At 40.9% G+C, this 23,981-nt stretch overlaps 2 protein-coding genes across 5 annotated transcripts in view; one reads left to right on the top strand and one right to left on the bottom strand.

Annotated features, from left to right (window-relative positions):
* The window catches only part of LOC106084993 (putative uncharacterized protein DDB_G0288537), a 298,030-nt gene that overhangs the window by 76,262 nt on the left and 197,787 nt on the right, over window positions 1-23,981 (top strand). The gene's annotated exons all lie outside the window — the stretch shown is intronic.
* The window catches only part of LOC106084998 (uncharacterized), a 221,585-nt gene that overhangs the window by 34,109 nt on the left and 163,495 nt on the right, over window positions 1-23,981 (bottom strand). The window lies entirely within an intron of this gene.

A 23,981-nucleotide genomic window follows, 5' to 3' on the forward strand; every position in this document is an offset into this window, starting at 1 on the left:
GCCGAATCATTAACTGATTCTGCTGGAATTTTGCATAAAGTGTTTGGTCCCCCAACAACTATGCCAAGTATGTTTTAATTCGGTTCATAACCTGATATAGCTACCATATAAACCGATCTCTCGATTATACTCCTTATACGATTAGGCTGAAATTTTGTACAAAAGCTTCTCCCATGACGTTCAACTTACGTGTCAAATATGGTCTGAATCGGTCTATAGCCTGATACAGCTGCCATATAAATCGATCTCCCGATTTTACTTCTGCAGCCACTCAAGGACGTAATTCTTGTCCGAATTGGCTGAAATTTTACACAATGACTTCCAATATGGTCTCGAACATTCAATTCGTTCCATTACTTGATATAGCTTCAATAGCATAGAAATTCTTATCCATTATCCTCATTTTAGCTAAAAAGATATACCGGGCAAAGAACTCGACAAATGCGATCCATGGTGGAGGGTTTGTAAGATTCGGCCGGATGAACTTACCACGCTTTTACTTGTTTGGGCTAGAGATTCCCCGTCCTTCTGCGAACAATCGGTATATACGGACGAGTCTAATTTGGAAGTTGCCACATCGGCGTATAGTGTCTTTGAGACGGAGGTTTTTGCTATCGTAAAGCCTTTGCGGAAAATCTTAAGCCAGAAGCTACTGCTCGATTAGATTGTTACTTTATATATGTGAACAATCAGGACTTACTGACAACTTTTATCTTGGCTAAGGTTACGTCAAACCATTGTTGACAGGTTCAAAGGATGAATGGAAACTTCTTCTGGGAATATCGTCTTTAAGGCGGAATCATTTTGTAGTACTGACGGCTCTACATACGATTTTGAGAAAGAAACGACTGCCCAAGGAGACTATCACGACATACGTGAGATTCCTTTAAAGCGAGAGAACCTTCTATGTAGCCGACTAGATCGTGAAAGGCTGTTTTAGTGGTCTTGCCCTTACATACAGTTGCCGAGATGATCGCCTGTTTCGCCAAGAATCTATGCCCTAAGATATGTTTCTATCAAACTCTATAGAGTCTTTAGCTTAGAGAATGACAGACTAAAGGTGGTGCAAACAATTTCCATCAAAAGCATTGCGCAAAAGTTAAACAATTTTTAACTTTGATGCCTAAAAAAACTACTCCATATATGGCAACACAGAATGACGATCGAGTTCAATCCTCAAAGCTGAAAATTCTTAAACAACCTACGACGAATGTATATCAGTGATAACGTCTTCTGACGCCATGTTGTCGGGGGCAAAGTTTTCTGGGAAATATGTATCAATGAGTTGTTCTAGTGTTTCTTCACTAGACATTGTCCATATATTCTCAGCCTTCTCAATGTAACCGAAATAGGTTTGAGGATAGGATATTTTGTGGCCTAGAGGCCTCAGATGTGTCCTCCAGGGAGCTGCAGAATTCCACCCAAGATTTGTTCTGAGCCTTTTTCAGCTCGCCCTTATATTTTCTCAACACAGCGTTATAAACGTCCTAGTCTTGGGGTGAGCTTGAGGCTTTCATCCTATTGAAGAGTTTTCTAAAACCCTTCCTTACAGCAAGGAAGGGTTTTAGAAAACCCCTAGAGTTTGGGTCTAGATAAAATTTTAAAATCCATATTCATGAACATTCCACTAAGGAACAGGGCAAACTTTTCGCATAGTTATAAGTGTTGTCCGATTCAAGTTTAAGCTCAATGATTAGAGACCTCAGTGCGCCACCTCTTTGGGGAGAAGTTTTTACTTGGCTTTTATGCAAGGAATACTACCTCATAATGGCATCCATATGTGTTAAGTGTTAGGAGCGCAAAAACACCGCTGATTTTTTTTTCTGTAATCGCCAAGATTCGTACCCAGACGTTCAACGTCACATGCGAACCTCTTAGTTACGTTGAGTCTAGGAACTTTAGACTTAGGCGAGCCGTTCAAGACGTTCATGATCCGCTTAACCGTTATATCACTGTCCTCCACAGTTTCCATTCATTTTTCAGGTCGGGTCGTGTCTACAAAGGATAGCCGTCAACAATGAGTATCTAAACTCATCCCAATCCACCTTTCTTCTATTTAGTAGAGGACTATTTCTTTAGTATTTTTTCCAAGGTTGAATCTAATAGCGATTTTTCCGATATTAGTTTCAACCTTTCCGGGGGATCGTCTCGACATTCCAATTCGAACTAGCCATGTCCGTACGTCCGTCTATCGAAATCATGATAGCGGTTGAACGGATAAAGCTAGTCGCTTGAAATTTTGCTTAGATACATACTATTGATGCAGGTCATTGGTGATTGCATATGGGCCATAGCGGTTCAGATTTGGATATAGCTCCCATATACACCGATATCCTGATTTGATTTCTTGAACCTCTGGAAGCCGCAATATTTGTCCGATTTGGCTCATTGTGTTTCATTCTGATTCTCAACAACTGCGCCAAGTATAGTTCAAATCGGTCTATAACCTGATATAGCTGGATTGGATTGTGCTGTGTGGCTTGCACTACCGTCTAGAGGCATAAGGTGTAGCATTAAATTAAGTTTATCAGACGGCGATGTCCTTAGCACGGCTGTGATGCACAAACAAGTCATTCTTTGGATCTGTCCACCAGACCACAACACCATATAGCATTATTGGTCTGACAACTGCAGTATATACTCAGGCATAACACGCCGTTTAAACCTCAAACTTTTGCCAATTGCTCTCTTGCAGGTGTATAAGGCAAAAATTGCCTTTCTGGTCCCTTCCAAAATGTTCAATAGGAAGTTCAGTAAATGGAATACAAGTGCCACTGTAGGTAACTTGTATCTCCTGCTGAAAAGAACTACTTCTATATTGCGCGAACTTATGCCTAGACCAATTTGCGAAGCCCACTTCGCTGTCGCATTTAGAGCTTCCTGAAAATATAGCTCTGAGAGTACTGGGAAACTTTCCCCTAACGTTAACGCAATCACTTTTTTTTAATGGCCATATTTCAATGTAAAGGAGTACACATACCAGTCTTCCGATTTGATTTCTCAAGTCATTTCAAGCCGCAATTCTTATTCGATTTGGCTACGATTCGGTGTGATGTATAAAGGGTTTGGCTAGGCTGAATTTTTGCCCGTCCATTGTTTATTTCTACTGTTTTGCACTGGACTGCGGCTGCAATTTGATTGAACCGCCTACAATGGCTTCCCACCCTACAGGGTAGCTATAGTTTGCGTACCCATGGTTCTAAAGCAGCTTCCACAATGGTTTTTCGATAAGATAAGATAGGACAGCAGCCATCGGGGTTTAGAGCTGCCCATACTATCATTTTAAATGGCAAACTATTTCGGGTGTCCGTTCGTAGGCTTAAATTCTCGTTCGTGCGCTCGGTAATGTAATTATGACCATTTTTGGAGTTTATGAATTTCTCAATTGTGAAATTTTTTCGCCGTAGAATACGATGTTTGGAAATTCATCGCCGTCATGCGATGAATTTTCGAGTAATGGAGCAGCAACTTCGGTGCTAGATCTTGTGCCTTGTAAGGCCTAGCCGTGAGCTCGTTTTGCATAGCATGTTGCATTTTTTCACGTGATATGTACAGATCTTTAGCCATTGGAATGCCACTACGGCGTGGATTTCATTTCAATCGAGTCCTCCGTTGCCGAACCTTTTCAGGAGTTGTTGGTATTTTTGGGACACCACCATGGTGTTTGGAAATGCGAATTATTGTGCGATACACAAACATTTTGTTCACTTTGAGGTGTGTAAGGTTCGCCAACAATACCCAATAGGCATAGCAATGACCATGTTCATGTTACCTCTTCTCGGATCGCAATTTCTTCGCTGCCGAAAGAGTTTCTACGGAATTTATCAAATGGATGATTACTCACTACTTGTATGTGGATTACCTTAATCCATTTGATTAATCTCACAGATACTTCGGAGCGGAGAAAAAATCGCGATCCTAGAAGTCTGACATCATTTGCGTTATAGCATAACAAAATGCACGCAGAGGTTTATAGCGCAGTCTAGCGCCATATCGTAGCAACGCTTCTCGCTTGCACTCCGCCGTCAGCCTTAGATCGTGTGCCTTGTAAGGCCTAACCGTGAGCTCGTTTTCCTTATCATATTGGATCTTTTCACGCGGTATGTACAGATCTTAAGCCATTGGAATGCCAATTCAGCGTGGATTTCATTTTAATCGAGTTCTGCCTTGGCGAACCATTTCAGGAGTTGTTGGTATTGTTTGGACACCCTCATGGCGTTTGGAAATGCGAATTATTTTGCGATACACAAACATTTTGTTCACTTTGAGGTGTGTAAGGTTCGCCAACATTACCCAATAGGCAAAGCAATGACCAAGTTCATGTTAGCTCTTCTCGGATCGCGATTTCTTCGCTGCCGAAAAAGTTTCTACGGAATTTATTGTGCGATATCTCGGCTGCTGAAAGAGTTTCTATGAAATGAATCAAATGGCTTACTCACTAGTTGTAAGTATGTGGATTACCTTAATCCATTTGATAAATCTCGTAAATACTTTCGTAGCGGAGAAGAAATCGCGATCCTAGAAGTCCTTCAAAGTGAAATTGTGTAAAGATTTTCTATTGAATAAAATGTTTTCTTAAATTCTGTTATTTCTTACTTCATACCCACCTTAATGTACTTCTATTCATAGCCTTATCATAATTTGTTAAATTATTGAGTTGCTTATTTAATTATTAGGTGCTGACAAATGTATGATATATAAACCAATTATTTATTTTGAGTGGACAATATTGATAAGAGAGACACCATACGATGAATAAAGCAAATATTGCAAATTATATTAGGCAAATAATTGCGAATGATTATGAAAATTATTTTTGGCAACATTATTTAATGTGAATTGAAATACATGTATGAAATTTGGAATCCGCAATAGGGTGATGACTTTTATCAAAATCTTGTTTCCCTGTATCATTTTTAGATGAGTTTTTATTTAAGATTAGATAAAATGTCATTTTAAAGGTGAATCAGTAAAAGAAAACCTCACGTACAAAATGGTTTTAAAATTTTTTATTTCAGAATTTTGGGCAATTTTTTAAAGTCACTGTAGGCAGTTATATTGGGTTGCCCAAAAAGTAATTGCGGATTTTTTTAAAGAAAGTAAATGCATTTTTAATAAAACTTAGAATTAACTTTAATCAAATATATAATTTCCATTTTGTTCGATAACCTTTTGCCATCTTCCTGGCAAATTTAGTATTCCACGCTCATAGAACTTCTGGCCTTTATCTGCAAAAAACTGAACCAAGTGCGATTTTATAGCCTCATAATTGCCGAAAGTTTTACCATTTAAGGAGTCCTGCAAAGATCGAAATAAATGGTAGTCTGATGGTGCAAGGTCAGGGCTATATGGTGGATGCACCAAAAGTTCCCAGCCAAGCTCACTCAGTTTTTGGCGAGTGACCACAAATGTGTGCGGTCTAGCGTTGTCCTGGTGGAATATGACACCTTTACGATTGACCAATTCTGGTCGCTTCTCCTTGATGGCTGTATTGAATTTGTCCAATTGTTGACAGTAAACATCCGAATTAATCGTTTGGTTCCTTGGAAGCAGCTCAAAATATACCACACCCTTCCAATCCCACCAAACAGACAGCATAACCTTCTTTTGGTGGATATCAGCCTTTGAAGTGGTTTGAGCTGGTTCACCATGCTTGGACCATGATCGTTTTCGACTAACGTTGTTGTAAACAATCCATTTTTCATCTCCAGTTATGATTCGTTGTAAAAACGGATCGAATTCATTGCGTTTAAGGTGCGTTGATTCGGTTTGTTAAATGAATTTCTTTCAATACATGTGGTACCCAAATATCAAGCTTTTTCACCAGTCCAAGACTTTTTATGTGATAATGAACGGTTGATTTTGGTATATTTAACTTCTCTCCTATCTCACGCTCAGTTACATGACGATCCAATTCGATTAATGCTTTGATTTGGTCATCATCAACTTCATTTGGCCGAACTGAACGTGGCTCATCTTTAAGTGAAAAATCTCCAGAACGGAATTTGCGAAACCAATTTTGACACTGTCTTCCTTTTAAGGCTTTATCACCATACACATCTCGTAACTTTTTAGCAACCTGCTCCGCGTTTTTTCCTTTACGGAAATAACAAAGTAAAATATGACGAAAATGCTCCTTTGTGGGCTCCATATTAAAATTGACGCCAAACAAACAAATGTAAACAAAATTTCGCGCACTTTTTTCTAAAGCAAGCTAGAAGTAACAGCTGATAAATGACAGAAGAAAGAATGCAATTACAGAGTCACAAGCCGTTGAAAAAATTTGTCAACGCCGACTATATGAATACTTTTGGGGCAACCCAATATAATTGAATACAAGCTTTAGATCCGCATATATGCATCATTACAGAGGATCATCAAATACGCAAAAAAGTTAAACATTCACGTTGTCATTGGAGATTATGAATCTAAGTGGGAGGTTGCCCTTGCTGCAGCAGGAGTTGTATAAGTCTTGCATAACTTTTATTGCACGCAAACAGCACTGGGCAATGTTGATTGGAGATTCATCTTTTACCAGAGTAGGTCTTGAAGCATTCGAGAGCTTTTGGATAATCATTGAGAACTACAGATAGTTCTTCAAAATCTTCGCGCGGAACAATTGACTACCCTACCAATGGTCAGCCAATGAGTAAGAAATTAATGAACAGATATTGCGCAACCTGTTCCGAGTTTCAGTTATCAAAATAAACGCAGGAAGAGCTATAATAGCACAAAGAAAATATTGGGTTGCCCAAAAAGTAATTGCGGATTTTTCATACAGTCGGCGTTGACAAATTTTTCACAGCTTGTGACTCTGTAATTGCATTCTTTAGAAAAAAAGTGTAAAAAAAGTATATTTGATTAAAGTTCATTCTAAGTTTTATTAAAAATGCTGGAAGAACGAATAAGATGGAAGAGAAACTTCTTGTCGTCTCTCCAGCCCCTTGTTTCCTTAATTTCAGATTTACCATCGCTGCAGGCTTTTTCATTTGATCATATTTGCTCTTCAAATCCTGCCCAAAGATGTTCTCTACGTTTGGTGATTTAGTCCACCCATGGAGCTCATCATCCATGACAACGCGAAGAACGCGATCCATCTCATAATGAAGTTGATTTGCTGCAGTCAAACTGAAACGCATTTCGTTTTGCCGGTACAGCTAATAGACAGGGTTGTCGAGCGTGGTTAATGTGGTATTTGTAACATAGAGGCGTTTTCGCAATAAATACGATACAAATACAACAAACCAACGTACGGGCCTTGAAGCCAGCACACCGGATATGGTTGAAAAGTCGTCTAACCAAAGAGGTCGCGTCGTATAGTGGTAGGTGTGTGTTGCGAACTCTGGCTTTCCTTTTCCACTTGCGAAGAAAATCTCCGATCATTGAGATAAATACAAATAAATATTGTGAAATTTAATGATCTTCGTCCTAACAGGCAAAAAAAAAAGGGAAAATCGGTATTCTTTACTTTAAGTGGTTATGACAGAATATTTGTTCCACTAGCCGAACGTAGAATCGCGTTCCAAGCGCCTCGATCTTCTGCGCTCATTCTAAAATCTCTGACACCAAGTTTCGAGGTGTCTCCCACAACTTGATCTTTCCATCGGATCTTTTGGTCTTCCCGGTTTGCGTGTACCACCGTGTTTGTCTTTAAAAGACTTCTTTGCTGGAGCTTCTTCATTCATTCTGACAACATGACCTAGTCAACGCTATCGTCGTCATACAGCTCATACAGCTCGTGGTTCATACGACACCGATATTCTCCATTAACGCAAATGGTTCGATAATTTTACGAAGAATCTTTCTCGCAAACACTCCAAGCACTGCCTCTCTGCTTTCACACGTACCCTTGCTTCTGAACCATATAACAGCACGGGTAGTAGCAGTGTCTTGTAAAGTGTAGTCTTCGTCTGTCGAGAGGTGGCCTTGTTTCTAAACTGCTTACTTAGTCCAAAGTAGCATCTGTTTGCCAGTATTATTCTTCGCTTTATCTCAAAACTGATGTCATTCGTTTCGGTTACGGCGGTGCCGAGGTAGATAAAGTTACTGACTATCTCAAAGAGGTGGTTCCCAACTTTCTTCATTTTCTTTATCTGCTCGGTTGTGCAAGGCTTTTTGGCTAAAACTTGAATCGGACTGCACTTATTGATATGTGAGAAGTTAGCCCCTGCTCCTTAGTGGAGTGTTCAGGGGCACAATTTGCATTTGCCGTAATACGGTCCTACTGGCGGAGATCCGGTCGATCACGGAATGCGTGAAGTGTAGTGGTGCCAACGCAAGGACGTCGAGCGTGAACATTTTTATGGACAGTAAAATTGCGAATAAAGGCAATAACAACCATGGCGGTAAGGTCACGAACTGTCTTGCAGTGTAAGAGGGAGATTAACGCCTTCTCTGAGGATGGCAAAATCCGCCTCGTTTGGGTGCCGGGCCATAACGAAGTAAGGGGGAATGAAAGGGCGGATAATTTGGCGGCGAAGGCCGGAGGACTGTCGTCAATAGACTTGGTTAACCCGAAGCCTTTCAGGTCGATGCAGTCCGTGTTAAGGGAGTGGACGACTAATACGCATGCAACACTGTGGAACAGTTAAACGCTCGGTAAGACGGCGAAAATCCTATGGGGGGATTGCAGATCGTATGAAAACGAGGCTATTATTAAAAGGAAGTAAGAAGGCGGTCAGTATAGCTATTGGTATCATAACGGTACACATAGGACTACGAGCTCACCTATGTAAAATCGGTGCGGCAAGTGATAGCATGTCTAGGGCATGTGGGCAAGGTGATGAGACGTTGGAGCATTTTTTTTTTTTTTGTAATTGCCCGGCTTTCGCGTCTGACCGCGATTTCGGCCTTTGCCAGGGGCCTCGTCAGACTGCTATGCCACCAAGGCATTCTGTGGGGCAGTCTGACGAGGCCCCTGGCTGTTTTGTTGTTTTGTTTTGAAATAGAAGCAAGAAATAAAAAGACAATGGTTTAAGCTGGTTCAACAAAAAAAAAAAAAAAAAAAAAGCAACAACTGGTGAATTTCAGATGTAGATAAAGCTCTCATATATATATATCAACTGATTATCATTCCTAGAGCCAGTTCAAACGCATTCTTTGACCAACGTTTCCCTCGATGACCAACACAATATCTAAGAACTTTGCTCGAAATCGGTTTAGATTTTGCTATAGCTCCCATATATATCTTTGTCCGATTTTAGAGAAATATTGCAATAAAGTGCTTAGTTGTTATTCGAAAATTGGCAAGAAGGTTTTTCTTATGAGTCTTAATATTACTGGTAAATTTCATTGAAATCGGTCCAGATTTAGATGAAGATGTCATGTATGTGTATCGCCCGATTTTCACTTCTAGAGCCACTTTAAGTGCATTTATAGACCAATCTTGCCAAAAATTTTGCAGCGCTTTCCTCGACGACTATTGACAATGGGATTACTAATGAAAAATCATGTTTTTCAATAAAACGTAAGTTTTTGACATTAACAAGTAAGAGCGTGCTAAATTCGGCCGGGCCGAATCTTATATACCTCCACCATGGTCGCATTTGTCGAGTTCTTTGCGCAGTATCTGTTTTTAGGCAAAAAAAGTGTAATGAATAAAGTTGGAGGAGCAGCTTTTTCAAGTTATAGTCCGATTCAGGGCTTAAGAAGCGAAATCGGGAGATCGGTTTATATGGGAGCTGTATAAAGCTGTAGATCGATTCTGACCATATTGCACACGTATGTTTAATGCCATGGGAGGAGCCGTTGTACAATTTGTGCTAAATCGGATGAGAATTGCGCCCTCTAGAGGCTCAAGAAGTCAAGACCCAAGATCGGTTTATATGGCAGCTATATAAGGTTATAGACCGATGTGAACCATACTTCGCAATGTTGTTGGAAGTGATATCAAAACACCTTGTGCAAAATTTCAGTCAAATCGGACGAGAATTGCGCCCTCTAGAGGCTCAAGAAGTCAAGACCCAAGATCGGTTTATATGGCAGCTATATAAGGTTATAGACCGATGTGAACCATACTTCGCAATGTTGTTGGAAGTGATATCAAAACACCTTGTGCAAAATTTCAGCCAAATCGGACGAGAATTGCGCCCTCTAGAGGCTCAAGAAGTCAAGATCCAAGATCGGTTTGTATGGCAGCTATATCAGGTTATAGACCGAAGTAAACCATACTTGGCACAGTTGTTGGAAGTGAAATCAAAACACCTCATGCAAAATTATAGCCAAATTGGATAAGAATTGCGCCCTCTAGAGGCTCAAGAAGTCAAGACCCAACATCGGTTTATATGGCAGATATATCTGTTTATGAACCTATTCCAATCATACTTACCACGGTAGTTGGAAGTCATGGCAAAACACCTCATGCAAAATTACAGCCAAATTGGGTAAGAATTGCGCCCTCTAGGGGCTTAAGAAGTCATGACCCATGATCGGTTTATATGGCAGCTATATCAATACATGGACCGATTTGGCCCATTTACAATCCCAAACGACCTACACTAATAAAAAGTATTTGTGCAAAATTTAAATCGTCTAGCTTTAATCCTTCGAAAATTAGCGCGGTTTCGACAGACAGACGGACGGACAGTCGGCCGATAATGGTTAGATGGACATAAAATGTCATGACTCATATTTCGAGGTATTACAAACAGAATGACGACATTAGTATACCCCCATTCTATGGTGGAAGGTATAAAAAACGATAGAAGATATATTTGAGAAAGTTTCGTGAATCAGATTTTGACCTGCAGGTAAACGGGGATGTTATCTCTGTGTAGGCCACCGTAGCGCAGGGGTTAGTATGTCCGCCAATGACGCTGAACGCCTGGGTTCGAATCCTGGCGAGACCATCAGAAAACATTTTCAGCGGTGGTTTTCCCCTCCTAATGCTGGCAACATTTGTGCGGTACTATGCCATGTGAAACTTCTCTCCAAAGAGGTGTCGCACTGCGGCACGCCGTTCAGACTTGGCTATAAACGGGAGGCCACCTATCATTGAGCTTAAACTTGAATCGGACTGCACTCATTGATATTTGAGAATTTTGCCCCCTTATGGGCAAAATTTGCATATCTCTGTGGTCTGTCAACATCACATATGCCAATTTTGTAGGATGTTGAATAAGTATCACAAAAATGAGCTACAATGCCGACAGCCTCAGCAGTCATGTGGATATGAGCAAAGCCATGGTAGTGAAATAGCAATTCCAGGCACCTTTTGAAACGAAGCGAATACCAATGGCTGCCATGTCTATGTCCAAGGATCTGTGGATCAGGCGATTTCTTTTGAGTAACTTTTCAATAATCAAATTCTTTCGCTTACCATAACCCCATGGCCATTAAGCTCGATGCCACTTTGGAGAAAAGACAATTAAGGCAAACAATTCATCTGCAAAAACTTTGATTTCAAAAGTTTGTTCAAAATATTAAAATTCTAGCCCAAAGAAGGATTATAATCACATCTATCCCTGCCAACTTTTATTTTAATTTAAAAACCAATTCCTCTTCTCCTTTCATTCAAAAAAAGCTTTAAAATTTTATTTGAAGGAATAAAAGAACTCTTAATTACTTGACGCTATTTCTGAATTTTACAGCCCATTTTGAAAATTTCAAAAATCTCCACCGATATTAGATTTCTCCTAAATGGTATTTAAAATTTTGGCCAAAAATCAGTTAAAGCAAAATCAATGCGGGTAGAAAGGCTGTTTCATTTGGCGCTCTATAAAGAATTACATTTTATAAGCCATTATTGTGGATGATATTAAACAAAATCCTTATGTAATTCCTGCCTAACCACCTACTGCTACTCCCATTGCTTATTTTCTTGCTTAAGAGGGCTTTGGGCAAAGTAATCTTGTCGAAATTTTTGCATAAAAATTAACCAATGCCACAATGGCAAGCATGTCCTGAACAAATTTTATTCATTTATTCACGCTTACTGCCTGCCGGCCATAGTTATCCTTTTTAGAGCTTTAATAAAATTTAATGACCTGTTTATGGCGTAGTAGCATCTACCCATTAAAAACTCTAATAAATTGTCTTCGACAGAGACAGAGAGGAACATGTTGCCAGAGAGCGAGAGAGTGAAGTAGAACAAGTCCTCGAACTTTTAAATTAACACTAAAACTTTGGCAAGTGTAAGGCAAGCCCAAGAACTTTAGCTTCAACCTCTATCAGCCACCCTGCCCCCTTTTTTTTGTCACCCCAAGAAGTAGGGAGAAGCAGAATTTTTTTTTTTTGAGCCTTGGCAACTTTGTAATAACATTATGTTAAAGGCAATTAATTGTAGCCCTCCTTGCCTTTCATTGGATGTGGCGCATTGAACTTCTCTGCGCCGGGGCCCATTGTCTTCATTGGATTTCATTTTCCTACACTGCCATAAACTTGCAATTCCATAATGGTTGCTTGCGTACCATTTCTCTTATTTATGACAACCTCAATAAAAGCTCTAAGGCAACAACAGCATGCAGGCAGCATGTCCTTCTTGCTGATACTCTATGACAACGTTTACATTCCTGACTGTCGATGTAGTATATCAAACGAAGTCTAAGCCTGCTTTCCATGTCTTGTCGTTCTACTGCTGCGAGATTGGTAAGCAGGACAGAAACAGGGATATTTTAGTGTTCCTACAACATTGGGTCAACAACACAGTAGCAGCATGGCTAAGACTGCGTATACATCGCCTGCGAGTTTGGCCAGCAACAGTTTGAGTTGGGAAATTTTTCTTTCCATCCCATTCCCATTGTCTAGCCCACGTCACCCAAGCCAAGGACAAACGATTGTAAACAGCAGACAATAGCCATAAACTGTTGCTAGGGATAATAGTTTGAACTAGGACTAAGTACCAAATGGCTTAAGGATAGCCGGACATAAGTAAATGGCTTTTGAAGTGCCTTGAAGGAGCAAAGGCGTGAGGGAGGGAGCGTTGGAGGAAGGCAGGAAACTTCTGTAACACTTCAGTTGTTGTGTACAGGGAAAGAAATAGTTATGTTCAGAAAGAAAACTAAAAAGCAAGTAAACGCGTGCTAAGTTCGCCTGGGCCGAATCTTATATACCCTCCACCAAGGTTCGCATCTGTCGAGTTCTTTGCGCAGTGTCTCTTCTTAGGCAAACAAAAAATAATGAATAAGATCGGAGGAGGAGCTGTATCAAGTTATAGTCCGATTCAGGGATCAAGAAGCAAAATCGGGAGATCGGTTTATATGGGAGCGGTATCAAGCTATATGTTGACAGTTGACAGCACAGTTGTTGAAAGTGATATCAAAACACTGTGTACAAAATTTCAGTCAAATCGGACGAGAATTGAGCCCTCTAGAGGCTCAAGAAGTCAAGACCCAAGATCGGTTTATATTGCAGCTATATCAGGTTATGGACCGATTAGGACCATATTTCGCACAGTTATTCGAAGTGATATCTTCGCACAGTTGTTGGAAGTGATATCAAAACACTGTGTGCAAAATTTCAATCAAATCGGACGAGAATTGCGCCCTATAGAGGTTCAAGAAGTCAAGACCCAAGATCGGTTTATAAGGCAGCTATATCAGATTATGGACTGATTAGGACCATACTTCGCACAGATTTTCGAAGTGATATCAAAACACTACGTGCAAAATTTCAGTTAAATCGGACGAGAATTGCGCCCTCTAGATGCTCAAGAAGTCAAGACCCAAGATCGGTTTATATGGCAGCTATATTAGGTTATAGACCGATTAGTACCATATTTCGCACAGTTGTTCGAAGTGATATCAAAACTCTGTGTGTAAAATTTCAATCAAATAGGACGAGAATTGCGCCCTCTAGAGGCTCAAGAAGTCAAGACCCAAGATCGGTTTATATGGCAGCTATATTAGGTTATGGATCGATTAGGACCATATTTCGCACAGTTGTTGGAAGTGATATCAAAACACTGTGTGCAAAATTTCAATCAAATAGGACGAGAATTGCGCCCTATAGAGGCTCAAGAAGTCAAGACCCAAGATCGGTTTATATGGCAGCTATATCAGATTATGGACTGATTAGGACCATACTTCGCACAGGTGTTCGAAGCGATATCAAAACACTACGTGCAAAATTTCAGTTAAATCGGATGAGAATTGCGCCCTTTAGAGGCTCAAGAAGTCAAGACCCAAGATCGGTTTATATCGCAGCTATATCAAACATGGACCTATATGGCCCATTTACAATTCCAACCGACATTAACTAATAAGAAGTATTTTTGCAAAATTTCAAGCGGCTATCTTTACTCCTTCAAAAGTTAGCGTGCTTTCGAGAGACAGATGGACGCACGGATGGACGAACAGACGGACGGACAGACCGACGGACAGACAGACGGACGGATGGATGGATTGACAGACGGACTGACATGGCTAGTTCCAATTAAAATGTCACGAAGATCAAGAATATATATACCTTATGGGGTCTTAGACGCATTTTTCGAGGTGTTACAAACAGAATGACGAAATTAGTATACCCCACTCCTATGGTCAAGGGTATAAAAAGCAAGTAAAAGCATGTTAAGTTCAGCCAGGTCGAACCTTATATACCCTCCACCATGGATCGTATATGATACATTCTTTGAATGACTTTTTGAAATATAAAAGAGATACATCTACAGATACAGATGGACCGATCTTATCATGACTATAAGAAGTCATCAAAAATACCACCTTTAAAATTTGAGTCATGATTGCGCCCCCTAGAGGCTCATAAAATCAATTTGGGCGATCGATTTATATGAGAGCTATATCTGGTTTAAAACCTATTCAGAACTCATCACAGCTATGGGAACCCATAGCAAAACTTAACATGCGAATTTCATTCAAAGCGAATAAGAATTGCGCCCTCTAGAGGCTCAAAAAGTCAAGATCCGAGATCGGTTTGTATAGCAACTATATCAGGTTATGAACCGATTTAGACCATTCTTGGCTTGCGACATCTAATAAGAATTGCGCCTTAGCATGCGAATTTCATTCAAAGCGAATAAGAATTGCGCCCTCTAGAGGCTGAAAAAGTCAAGCACCGAGATCGGTTTATATGGCAGCTATGTCAGATTATGAACCGATTTGATCTATTCTTGAAACAGTTATTGGATATCAAAATGAAACATGAAATACTTCATGCAAAATTTCCGCCTAGTCGGCTGAGAATGGCGCCCCTTAGAGGACAACAAGGCAAAATCCGAGATGGCAGCTCCATCAGGATATAGACCGACTTAGACCATTTTTCTCACAGTTACTGGAAATCAAAAAGAACACCTCATGAAAAATTGCAGGCAAATCGGATAAGAATTGCGGCTTCTAGAGGCTCAAGCAGTCAAGATTCGAGACCGGTTTATATGTCAGTTATATCAAAATATGAACCGGTACGGCCCATTTTCAAGATCAACTGACCTAAACTAATAAAAAGTATTTGTGCAAAATTTCAAGAGCCTAGCTTTATTCCTTCGAAAATTATGGTGCTTTCGACAGACGAACAGACGGACATGGTTCAATCCACTCAGAATGTCAAGAGGATCAAGAATATATGGACTTTGTTGGGTCTCTGATCAATATTTCGACGTCTTACAAACGGAATGGCGAAATTAAAATACCCCCATCCTGAACCCGTCTGTATCCCAACGATGTTACAATACTTCTAAAGGATAAGGATTCGAACCAGTTAGACAAAAGGGCCGAAGGGTATTTTAGATGGCATACGACTGTGCTTGACCTAGGTGTCCTAATGTTAGCGCTGAAAAGATTGAAATTTGCTTGTTCACGAGGAAAACAAAGGTGGGTTAAGTTGACGCACCACGTGTCCTCCGTAGAACAATTTCAATATCATCAAATTTGTCCATTAACATTCCACTAAGAAACATGGGCAAGCTTCTCTCATATCTTGGGGTGCTGTTCGATTCAAACTTTAGCTCAATGGTAAGTGGCCTCCTGTTCTATAGCCGAGTCCGAACGACGTGCCGCAATGCGACACCTCTTTGGAGAGAAGTTTTACATGGCATAGTACCTCACAAATGTTGCCAGCATTAGGAGGGGAAAACCACTGCTGAAAATTTTGTTTTTTGGTGGTCTCGCCAGGACTCGAACCCAGGCATTCAGCGTCATAGGCGGACATGCTGACCTCTGCGCTACGGTGGCCTCCACAGCGCATACCTCAAAGGAGGTTGGGACACAACACGCATACCCCAAAAGCAGTTCGGTGGCATAGTCCTCGATTCGAAGCTATCCTGGAAGAGAAATACATAGGAAAGGAGCCGCTTTTTACACCTGTAGGAGGTTATTCGGGGGGTAACCCCCAAGATGTTTTATTGGATGTATGTGGCACTGGTATGATGGAGGACCGTCGATTGAAGGGCTCGTACGAGTTCGAGGTTCAGAGATTAGCCTGCGTCGAAGTCACAAGTTCACTGAGATTTTAGGCTGAAGGAGCACAGGTGTGGTTACAGATCTATCCTGGATGCTATTGATGCGGAGGATAGATTGAGGAGGATCTTCGACTATCTCAATGGAGGGCGAATGCTGTGCTTTAGGAAGATAAGATCTCGATCTTCACTGATGGCTTCAAGATGGAGTCAGGGACTGGATTGGGGGTCTACTCCGGCGAAATCAACTACCGGACGACTATACGGTCTTTGAGGTCTACTCCGGCGAACCCAACTACCGGACGATTATACGGTCTTTGAGGCAGAGATCTATGCCATTACAGTAGCCGCAAGAGAAATTCGGGTAGGGGGTATACCGCCCTCAAAACTCAGGAATTATGTGGCGGCGCTCACCGTGGAGGCCACCGTAGCGCTATGAATCTAAACGCCTGGGTTCGAATCCTGGTGAGAACATTAGAGAAACATTTTTATAGCGTTGGTAATTCATTCCTAATGCTGGCGACATTTGTGAGGTACAACGGCATGTTACAACTTTTCCCTCAGGAGGTGTCGCACGGCGGCTATAAAAAGGAGGCCTCTTATAATTGAGCTTAAGCTTGAATCGGTCAACATCCATTGATATGTGAGAAGTTTGACGCTGTTCCTTAATGGGTAAATTTGGATGGCGGCTCTTAAGGCCTTGGGTTTGAAAAAAATCAGGTCGAGGCGTGTGGCAGATTGTTTGCAGTTGCTGGATATGCTACGGGTTCACGATGTTACGCTGATATGGGTTTCCTGGCATGAAGGGATTCCGGCCAATAAAGGAATCCGCCATTGTATCCGTTGTACATTACAGATGTCGCCAGCATTATGAGAGAATAACTACCGCTATAAAAATGTTTCTCTAATGCTCTCACCAGGATTCGAACCCAGGCGTTTAGACTCATTCAGACATTCCTAAGTCTGCACTACGGAGGCCTCCACTGTGAGCGCCGCCACATAATTCCTGAGTTTTGAAGGCGGTAGATCCCTTACCCGCCGGAGGAACCTGTCACCGTTATCATTTGTCATTTGTCGAACTACTGAACACTAAGAGTACGGTTGCCTGACCGCTAAGGCGCTTTGGTATGTCAGAGACAGGAGGAGGATGAAGGAGTTACTGGCGTTCGATAAGAGGTCGCTGAACACATTGGCAGGCGTCGTAACAAGATACTGTGCCACAGGCCGCAAGGCGGCGCGCATGGGACTACATCACAATGACTTCTGCAGGAGTTGTCTTGATGAGGATAAGGAGGAGGATTCGTTTTCCCGGGAAGGAATAAATGGAGGGCGAATGTTGTGTTTGAGGATGATGAGACCTCGATCTTCACTGTTGGAGTCAGGGACTGGATTAGGGGTCTCCGCCGGCGAAATCAACATCGGCATGTCTTTGAAACTACCGGACGAGTCTTTCAGGCGAAGGTTTGTGCCATTACAGAAGCCGCGAAAGAAATTCTGGTAAGGGATCTCCCGCCCTCAAGAACTTGAGTTCGAGAACTGTCAGGTCGTGGTATGTGGCGGCTTGTTTAAAGTCCTTGGAAAGGCTCCGGGTTTACTATGTGATTTTGATATGGGTTCCGGGACATGAAGAGTTCCGGGGAATGAAGGGGCGGACTAATGCGTCAGGGTCGGTTCATCTGAGCCTGGCTAACCAGTCGCCGGTCTTGCCTACGTGCCATTTGTCACACTACTGGGTTAGGTGGCGAGATGAGAAACAGAGGATGGTTGCCGGACCGCTAAATCGCTCTTGCCTCTTATCGACAGGAGTAGAACGAAGAAGTTACTGGCGTTCGATAAGAGGCTGCTGAGCATATTGACAGGGACCATAACGGGACACTGTGCCATAAGCCGCATGGAGGCGCGCATTGGAATGCATGGCGGCGCGCATTTGAATGCCGCACAATTACTTCTCGGGAGTTGTCTTGATAAAGATAAGGAGGCGATTTTCGAGCTCTTGCTCTTTTCATATCCGGATCTACGTGGACGCAGGGGAGGTGGGGAGGTTGTTCTTGTACGATGTGGATGATCTTGCGTACGTACCTCTGGGACGTTTCCTCAGATTTGAGAACGAAACGGGATGGATCCGACTAAGGGTGCCAAAAGATCCACCCAAGGGAGGTCGCCATAGCATAGAGGTTAACATATCCGTCTATGACGCTTAGCGCCAAAGTTCGAATCCTGCTGAGAACATCGGGAAAACATTTTTATTCAGCGATGGTTATCCCCTCCTATTACTGGCAACATTTGTAAGGTACTATGGCATGTAAAAGCTTCTCCCTAAAGAGAAGGCGCATTGCAGCCCGCCGTTCGGAATTAGCTTTAAAAAGGAGGCTTCTTATCATTGAGCTTGAATCGGACAGCACTCATTGATATATGTGCAGTTTGCCATCTGTTATGTGAGAAATCTGCACTTGCACTGGCATTGAAGATACATATGAGCTGGCATGAAAGATAGGCCTAACCTAACCTTGGTACATTATGATTTTGAGACCCCCCTTCATTCATTTCAATAAAATTTCGACTTTAGAAAAAATTTAATACAAATTGTTGTTTTTAGGGAACATTTTATAATTTTTTTTTTTATTTTGGGAATATTTTTTGCATTCTTAGAGTAAAACGAGATTAGCATGCCTACAATTATCGATGGTGGCGAGTGTGATGACATGTCTTCTTTCATTATCCCCAGTGTATACAGTTTCGCATCACACACTTGCCACACCTATGAGAAGTTTCTCTTTAAAACTAAGTTTACCATTTGAGATGTTGTTCAAAATTAATTTGAAGTGAGATATTTTTTGAAATAAGCACTCAAGTTTTGAGTATTGAATTACACAGAATGGCAAAAGTAACCAAAGAAAATCGTAACAAATTGACAACGACTAAAAAGTAAGGCATACAACAAAAACATACAACATAAAGTTATAAAAAACTGTTAGAGAAAACCTCTGTCTATCAACTATGTCGTTTGCTGGAAATTCTTAAAGTTTTTTCTAAAAGGCATTTCTATGCATTGCAATGTTGGCTACTATCACAAAAACACTTTGAAAAAGTAACAGTTTATAAATGAAAACTTTGAAACTTCTCCACCACTTGAGCGGAGAACTTGGCACTTTAGTTTATCGAAATATTTTCCAAGAAATTTTACGACATATTTACCATAGAGGAAAATGAATACTAAACAGTGAGAATGCATAGTTGGAATTTTTTTGCAGGAACTTTGGCATATATTGTTAAAGGGAACATTTTTGGTTAAGGTTGGTAAGGTTCAAAACTATGAACATTAAGAAAAAATGAACTGAATTGTATGTAGCGTAGCTGGTATGAGAGCCCAACTCAGCCATCAGTCGTTCCATTCAAGATATATGAATTTAGTCCTTGCCTATAATCGATTTATAGGTAAGGGAAACAGACGAAAGAGAAACAAGTAAAAGCGTGCCAAGTTCGACCGGCCCGAATCTTATAAATACTCCACCATGGATCGCATTAGTCGAGTTCTTTTCCTGGTAACTTTTTTTGGCCAACAAAGGATTAGAGAAAAGAATTGCTATGCTGTTGCAGCTTTATCAAGTTTTGATCCGATTCGGACCATGATCGAACTGAATGTTGGAGACCATAGTAGAAGTCATTGTGCTAAATTTCAACGAATTCGAATAAGGATTGCGTCCTTTAGGGGCTCACGAAGTAAAATAGAGAGATCGGTTCATATCGGAGCTGTATGAGGCTATAGATCGACTCAGACCATATTTGACACGTAAGTTTAAGGTCATGGGAGAAGCCGTTTTACAAAATTTCATCCAAATAGGATAATAATTGCGCCCTCTAGTGGCTCAAGAAGTCAAGATCCCAGATCGGTTTATATGTCAGCTATTTCAGGTTATAGTCCGATTTTAACCATATTTGGCAAAGTGGTTGGAAGTCACAACAAAGCACGTCATTCAAAATTTCAACCAATTCGGTTGAGAATTGCTCCCCTAAAGGCTCAAGAAGTCAAAATCCCAGATCGGTTTATATGACGGCTATATTAGGTTATGGACTTGGCATAGTTGTTGGAAGTCATAACAAAACACTTAAAATTCAGTCATATCGGAGAGGAATTGCGCCCTCTAGAGGCTCAAGAGGTCAAGATCCTAGTTCGGTTTATACGACAGATATATCAGGTTATAGACCAATTTCAACCATAATTAATACAGATCTTTAAAATCAAAACAAAACACCACATGCCAATCTTCAGCCAAATTGGACAAGAACTGCGCCCTCTAGTGGCTCAAGAAGTCAAGATCCAAGATCGGTTTATATGGTAGCTATATCAGGTTATAGACCGATTTTGACCATATTTGGCACAGTTGTTGGAAATCTTATCAAAACACGTAATGCAAAATTTCAGCCAATTCCGTTAAGAATTGCGCCCTCTAGTGGCCCAAGAATTCAAGATCCAAAATCGGTTTATATGGCAGCTATATCAGGTTATGGACCGATTTGAACCATACTTAGCATAGTAGTTGAAAGCCTAAACGAAACACTTTATGAAAAGTTCCAGCAAAATCGGATAGGAGTTGCGCCCTCTAGAGGTTGAGTAAGCAAGTCCCCTGATTTTAATCATACTTAGCACGATTGGTGGAAGTCATAACAAAACACGTCATGCAAAATTCCAGCGAAATCGAATAGGAGTTGCGCCCTCTAGAGGCTCAAGAAGTCAAGACCCCTGATCGGTATATACGACACCTATATCAGGTTATGAACCTGTTTCAACCATACTTAGCACCGTTGTTAAAAATCATAACAAAACACCTCATGCAAAACTTCAGCCAAATTGGAAAAGAGTTGCGCCCTCTAGTGGTTGAAGAAGTCGAGATCCAAGAGTGGTTTATATGGCAGCTATATCAAAACATGGACCGATATGGCCCATTTGCAATCTCAACCGATCTTCACTAATAAAAAGTATTTGTGCAAGATTTAAAGGGCCTAACTTTAATCTTTCGTACTTTAGCGAGCTTTCGACTGACAGACGGACGGACGAACATGGCTAGATCGACTTAAAATTTCATGTCATGGATGCTAAGTAGTCTAAAGGCTCAAGAAGTCAACACCCCAGATCGGTTTATATGACAGCTACATCAGGTTATGAACCGATTTCGACCGTATTCAGCACAGTTTGTTGGAAATGATAACAAAGCACCTCATGCAGAACTTCAGCCAAATCGGATCCCTGATCGGTTTATATCGCAGCTATATCAAAATATGGACCGGTATGGTCCATCTACAATCCAATGCAACCTACTCTTATAAGAAATATTTTCGCAAAATTTTAAGCGCCTAGCTTTATTCCTTCAAAATTTAGAGTGCTTTCGACTGATGGGCGGACGGGCGGACATGGTTAGATCGACTTAAAATGTCATGCCATGGAGACTAAGTAGTCGTATAGCGAAAAGTCCGCAGCTATGTCAAAATATGGACCGGCATGGTCCATCTACAATTCAATGCGACCTACAATAATAAGAAATATTTGTGCGAAATTTCAAGCGCCTAGCTTTACTCCTTCGAAACTTAGCGTGCTTTGGACTGACGGACGGATGTGGCTAGATCGACTTGTCATGCCATGGAGGCTAAGTAGTCGTATAGAGAAAAAGACCATCACTACGAAGAAAATACATGCGGTGAAAAAGAACAGGAAGTGTGAAAGTTGTCAGATATGTGTTAGCGTCGTGCTTATATCGTAGACACATTTTCGCGGTATAATCGGTATAAGTACTACCTGCTAATTTATGGCCCTTGAAGCCTCCACACCTAATATGGCCGATGAGTTATTCTAACCAAATGGCGAAACGCCATATCCTATAGTGGTTGGTGTGCGTTGTGATCTCTGACTTACGTTTTCCATTGCAAAAATCTCCGATCACTAAGCTCGTCTCGAAAGAGAAACACACGAAAAATTGTAAAATTAAATGATCTTCGACCTAGCAGACAAATAAAAACTTAAAAAAATTGCTTTAACTTCGTGCTTCTTAGTTTTGAAATACTTTCTTCGATTGTTCACAAAGCACTGCATGATTTGAATGCCAGCTTATAAACAGTTTTACTTAAAATTTTTAATATTTTGTCCCACGAATTAATTCAAGCCCACATTCGTATGGGTGTGCAGACGGGGGAGTTTTGTGGGTGTGTTTCGACGTCCGTATGGCTTGGCAAACAGATTTCAAATGACAAACATTCCGGCACATCAACATAAATCCCTCAATAAATGTTTATGACTCTGATATTTACATACGCATCATACACTCACATACAGACACACACACACATAACATATTTGAATCTGGGTATCATACATGAATGTATATCTACTTTTTATTATGCAATACCAACATAAAAAAAACGCAGCAGCAATCGCATAACCACGCATACACATGCACGCACGTACGCACGCACTCACATGATACCATCACTGCGTAGCTTTTGTGTGGTAGAAATTCTTGTTTTGTGGTATGTTTGCCAAAGTAAAAGTATTTGTGTCTTTCTAGACCGACAGCCGGAGGCTGAAGCTGATAATGTGTGCCGCCCTCCCTCCAGCCCAGAAGCATTAAATGAAGCGAGTGATAAAAATTGTTTAAAGAAATCCTCCATAAAATTTAGACAAAATCCAGGCGGTTGTGATGCTGAAAGGCAAACCAGAGATTATCTAAAACAAAAAAAATCATTGACGGCAGGCAGGCGGGCAAGGGCTCAGACAGACAAACAGCCCCATTTTGACATACGCTAAAAAAGTTGTTTAGTAAAACGCTTTTTAATATGTGCTGCGTAAAAAAGACGTATGATTATTATTTAATGTGGTTTGTAAGTTAATCACTCATACGCCTCGGTGTAAATATTATTTATGTTTTCCCACGTAATTAACCTTCAAGGTTAACTAACTTGACCAAAGGCTTACACAAATTTGGTTTTATGATAAAATTTTTTTATGTGGCATAAAGTCTTTGTGTCATCATTGACGTAAGAATAAAAGATGGTACTAATGAAATGCCAAGATTTTTGTAAAGTAATCGTTGGCCACCGTAGCGCATAGGTTAGCATATACGCCTATGACGCAGAACGCCTTAGTTCGAAACCTGGCGAAAATATCAGAAAAAATTCTTATGCGGTGGTTATCGCCTCCTACTGCTTTCCACATTTTTGAGCTGCCATAACATTGGAGTCCGTTCGGACTCGGCTATAAAAAAGAGGCCCCTTATCATTGAGCTAAAACTTGAATTGGACAGTACTCACAGATATGTCAAAAGTTTTCTCTAAAGATCTAGAACTGGTCATATCGAGAATGTTACCCGACCACTGCAGTGTGTATCAAGCAGAGAACGTTGCAATTAAGGAAGTAGTGAAATGGCTAAGTCATAATGTCATTACGACGATTGCCATAAATATCTTCTTAGACAGCCAGGTGGCCATTAAATCCCTGGAGAACGTATTTCTGAACACAAAACCCGCCCTCGATTGTCGCAGGTTTTTGTATCAAGGATAAGAGGGGATAACCTCCGCTGAAAATTAGTTGGTGGGTATAGAAATTACTATAGGATGGCAACATCCTATTGTCTAGCCTATAATA

The sequence above is a fragment of the Stomoxys calcitrans genome, chromosome 2 (genome assembly GCF_963082655.1).
Source record: "Stomoxys calcitrans chromosome 2, idStoCalc2.1, whole genome shotgun sequence".
Lineage (NCBI taxonomy): Eukaryota > Metazoa > Arthropoda > Insecta > Diptera > Muscidae > Stomoxys > Stomoxys calcitrans.